This window comes from Rhincodon typus, chromosome 8, assembly GCF_021869965.1.
Source record: "Rhincodon typus isolate 14 chromosome 8, sRhiTyp1.1, whole genome shotgun sequence".
NCBI lineage: Eukaryota > Metazoa > Chordata > Chondrichthyes > Orectolobiformes > Rhincodontidae > Rhincodon > Rhincodon typus.
This window is the reverse complement of record NC_063339.1, coordinates 93,299,112-93,304,289: the sequence shown is the minus strand read 5'-3', so window position 1 is coordinate 93,304,289 and position 5,178 is coordinate 93,299,112. Positions and strand designations below refer to the sequence as shown.

Here is a 5,178-nt window from a genome sequence, read left to right as displayed (position 1 = left end):
CACAACAAATGGGACTGAAGTTTGAGATGGTAAAACTATATTAATACCTCCTTGAGGAACTCATCTTCATTTTCACCCACAGAGGGAAACACACAGACACATCCCCGAGAGTGACAGAGACCTCAGGATTATACCCGCTCCATGTACTTCACGTCCGCTCTCCGTCCCCACACACAAGTTTCTGCGACAAAAGGCAGCTTTAGGTGGATCACAAATGACTTCTCCAGACAATGAGAACTATTTCCGTGAACTGGGATATAAAATGGACAGTGAGCTGAAATAGTTCCACAGGCTGCTCACGTGCAACTTTCAATTTCGAAAACTCATCAAACCAGGTACTGCAGCTCCTGGGAATCTCGGCAGAAATCCCTCACTGAAAGCAACTGACATACGACAGACTCTAAACACTTTCATGTCGCATCTCTTTCTGCCTGTGTCCCTGTCTCACCTCTCGCTCTCTTGACCGTCCAGCTCCGACGTCAATGAGATGCTTGATACAAACACAGGCAGATTGTGAAGTCAATCTTTACCTTGACAGCAGGTCCAGGGAATGTAAGGCTCAAGGAAGGGAGAGAGAAGCAATGGGTTTGCACACGGCTGGGCATAGATACATCAGCATTGCATCTTCCTGATTCTCCCAGATACTGATTCCAGGAATATGCATAGTGCCACTTATCCCCAATCTCCATGGATAACGTGCCCAGCAGCCAGATCAGGGGAGAGTCGTTTCGACCCCTTCTTGGCTCCGGTGCATTTTGCAAACGTTGTCCTATTACTTCACAGCTGAGCTGACCACAGCTGGTCATAGAGGTCTCCAGCAAAGAAAATGACCCTTCAGCCCATCATGTCTGCGCTAGGTGAACTCCAGCCCCTGACTGCTCCAGTCTCACTGCCCAGCACTTGGCTTATAGCCTCAACAAGATGAGCAATGGAAATGTCCACCTAAATTATTCAGTCAGAACTGCAGATGCAAGAGTCAGAGATAACACAGTCAGGGGAGCTGGAGGAACACAGCAGGACAGGCAGCATCAGAGGAGCAGGAAATTTGATGCTTCGCGTGGGGATGCGTACGAGAGTTTCCTCTTGTTCTGTTCTGAGAGGCAGTAAAACGCACATTCCTACCGTTGGCGATTTGAGTGAAATGGTTTTGCCCCCAACCTCCTGTGATTCCCTTCGCATACAAGAAGACGGGGACCGAACTCCATTTTTATTTACCTGAAGCACTCAACCGTAGTCGGAAAGATTCGAACCTACACAGAACACCCCAATGTATTTCCTGTTTATTGTTTTAGCCACTACTGCGCTTCCCTTTTCCACGTCTTTCTGCCTGTGGGACTGAGGAAGACTGAATCATTACTAGGTTTGTTTGAATCCAATCATTTCTCAGATTTCTGAAGGATTAAATTCAGTGCATGATGAGTCTGGTTGTTTCATTCCAATAGATGGGATAAATATCCATATAAACACAACAGCATAAATTTCAAGAAAAGCTCAGCAGATCTGGCAAAGAATCAGAGCCAACGTTTCAGAACTCTGTTTTCTCCCACAGGTACTGACAAACCTGCTGAGTTTCTCCAGCAGCATCTGTTTTTGTTTCAGACTCCCAACATCCGCAACTCTCTACGTTAGATATTAAAGCAACATTGAGACACCTTTGTGGTTACTCACTGGATAAGATTTCCATTTGAGGAACACTTTCCGAGCCGTATTAAAAACCCGGAACTGCGTAGCAAAGAAAACTTCAATCGTTCGTTCGTGTGTGGCCTCGAATGGTCGACTTCTCACTTAATAGCCAAACACGTTGACCACTTAAGTCTCAGAGTTTAACTACCAGTAACTTGCACGATCCCTTAAAGTAGGATCTTAGTGAATTCAAGCTTCAGCCTGCCTCTCTTGGAATGACAATTGTTCTCTATCAGTTTTACTTTTCCGAAATGAAGCCTGCCATATTCATTGTGGAGACATGGGAACAGTCTGATCCTACCCTCCGCAGACACATCCATGTCACCGGGAACCGCTCTCCTACATCCAGGGCCGTCTCCCTTCGAGCCTTTCAGTGTCTTGTCTATTCCCGAGTTTTCTCATTGTCCCGGAGCCGAGATGAAGTTTTGAATCCCTGATGTGCAGGAAGGAGAATTCTTTCAATGTCTCAGGTCAGTTCATGTCCCGAGAACATCAGAGTCAATGTCCCGGCCCCTTAAAGAAGGGGCAGGTGTCTCGACTGTTTGTGGTCAGTCGGAAAGTTTACCCTTCAATCTCCCATGATTCCGGTTCCCAAGCGTTTCTAAAGATTCGCAAAGTTGGAGTCAAGGTTTTCTGTTTTTCTTCCCTATCATTCCCCCCACCCTCCGCCACCAACTGACAATATTTTCCCAAAATCTCTTTACAATCCTCCGCCTTGCAACATGTCCAGGGATGAGGAAACACCATTTAATGAAGGGATTCCCGACGTCGGAAATGTTCCCTTCGGAGCAAAGAAGTTTAAGCGGAGATTTCCTGGGGCTGTTTATAACAGTGGGGAAGGGGGTGGTGGGGATGAGTGGGATGATGTCGGGAGAAACTGTAGCCACTGACCAGGGTCAGTTACCAGGGGACTGGGATTCAAGATAATTTAAGCAAGATCATTTATGAAGATTAAACGCAGAGAATACTGCAGAAACTAAACACGTTTATCGGTATCTGTCGAAAGAGAAACAGAGGCAATGTTTTGAGTATGACAGCATCCTTGCTCAGAACTCGTGTTTCCTGAATGTCAATAAATAACCAGACTCTGAAAAGGGTTTAGGAGATGGATTTTCCACAATTTGAGAGACAATTCATCCATCAAGAAATCATTCGAAAAGTGCAGTCCGCAGAATTCAAACCTGCGAGGGTAAACCCGAATGGATTGCTAATCCATCGCCTTAACCACTCGGCCACAACTACAGGTGCAAAGGTGCCTTTTGATATTTCTCATGGAATGGCTCCAACAAGAAAGAGGAGCATTCGGTTTGTCTTGCCCGTGCCACTATCTTTATATTTCTTGTCGCGCTATATTTGATCAGAATGAAGGAGGATGCTGGGAGATTGAATTGAACTACATTATTGAGAACTAGAGTGAACATATGATGCTTTCGAACTACTCCCTGTTTTAACATTGATTTCAGCCAAACGTTAGGAATGTTTTCATTGTTAACACAGTGGAGCTGGAGGAACACAGTAGGTCGGGAAGCATTCAGAAATGGGGGAGGGGGAAGGGAGCTCAGAAATTAATAGAGAGGAGGGGCGGGGCTGGGGAAGGTCGGTGGGATGGTGATAGGTGAGTGGAGGTAGGCAGTGGAGGAGATTGGTCAGTGAAGTGGGAGAAGCGGACAGGTGGGAGAGAAGATGGACAGGTTGTGTCAGGTCAAGGAGGTGGGGATGAGAGGAAGGGTTGGTCATGGGATGAGGCCAGGGTGGGAAGATTTTGAAACTGGTAAAGTCCACAATGAGACCATTGGATTGTAGTCTCCCAAGGCCTATCACAGGCCACTCACCTATCACCATCCCAGACTCACCCCTCCTCTCTCTATTTATTTCAGAGCTCCCTTCACCCTCCCCCATTCCTGAAGAAGAGCCCCGACCCGAAACGTCAACTTCCTATCTCCTCTGATGTTGTCTGGCCTGCTGTGCTCTTCCATCTCCGCACTGTGTTATCGCTGACTCCAGCTTCGGCAGTTCTTAATATCTCTGAGTGAATGTGAAGGATCGATTTCCATGAGCAAAGAGATTAGTCGTCAGGGCAATGGATCTATAAAGAAAGATGTCTTTGTATTTTGAAAACACCTTTCACCACCATCTAAATCACAGCTAATGAAGTACTTTTGAAGCAGATTCTTCATTGGCCAATCTAATGTGCAAATCAGGGCAGTTTGTTTAACCAGAGGTTAAAAATGAAAATGTTTCAAATACTCACAATTGCCGCTGGATACGCCATGAGTTCATACTTAACTTCAGGTGTTTTCTGTGCTCTGATTTACACCCAGGTGCGTAATCTCAAGGGAAAGGGTTGTCCATTAAGACAGAGATGAGGAGGATGTTCTCCCGCTCAGAGGGTAACAAATCTGTGGAATTCTTCCAACAGAGCGCTGTGTATTCAAGGCTGAGACAGACAGAGATTTAGTCATTTAGGGATTCAGGGACCATGGTGATAAGGCAGAAAAGTGGAGTGGAGGATTATCAAATCTGCTATGATCTCAATTAAAGATGTAATTGACCTGATGGGCCAAATAACTTCCATCTATTTCAATGTTTTACCTGTCACTTGAAAAATGCTCAAGACCATTGTAAAAGAAGAAATAGAGGACGTTTAGAAAAGGTTATTGCAGTCAAAATGAGTCAACAACGTTTGTTGAAAGGCGGATCACATTTGACAATTTTGCTGGAGTTCTTCGGTAATATTCCAAGCACAGTTGGTAAAGGAGCCAGTAGGTGAAGTGCATTTGAACTTTTAGAAGGCACTCAATAAGATGCCATATAAAAGGTCACTGCACAGGTAGGAGTTTACAGTCTAAATGAGCACGGGCTGCGTCTTGTTTCAGTAATAGAAGAGTCAGAATCGGGATTAATGGATATTTTTCGAGTTGGAAAGATGTAATTTGTGGAGTGCCAGAATGGTCAGTTATAGGGTTGCAATTATTTATCTCTATATTAATGATTTGGAGGAAGTAGCAGAACATAATGTATCCAATTTTGCAGAAGATACAAAATAGGTAGGAGGGCATGTTATGATGAGGGCATGGGTATCTGCAAAGGGATACAGATAGGTTGAGTGAGTGGTCAAAACCTTGGCAGATGCAGTTTCATGCTGGGAGAGTGAGGTTATGTATTTCGGTAGCAAGAGTGAAAAGGCAGGCTACTATTAAAATCAAGAGAAACATCAAAAAAGGTATGGTGCAGAGGAATCTGGGTGTTCTTGTGCATGAAACAAACAAAGGTTAATGATACTTATTTTTTGGCAAATTAATGGCCTCCTTTCCTTACGCTCACAATGAAAGTGATGGTTTCCCAGGAAAAGATTGAAACTAAGTAGCCTGTAAATTAATCGAAAACCAAAATATATCTGGTATTGTTCTATAAGACATATTTGATGTATTGTTTATGGTTCTGCAAACTTTATTTGCAATAGAGCCGGGAGTGGGAGGGGAGAAATTAAGGTCA

General features: G+C 44.5%; 1 non-coding gene across 1 annotated transcript; it reads right to left on the bottom strand.

The window, feature by feature from the left end:
• Positions 1-2,843: 2,843 nt before the first annotated feature.
• trnaa-agc lies at positions 2,844-2,925 on the bottom strand. The gene has a single exon. It is a non-coding gene; the product is annotated as a tRNA-Ala (tRNA).
• Between the last annotated feature and the right edge of the window lie 2,253 nt (positions 2,926-5,178).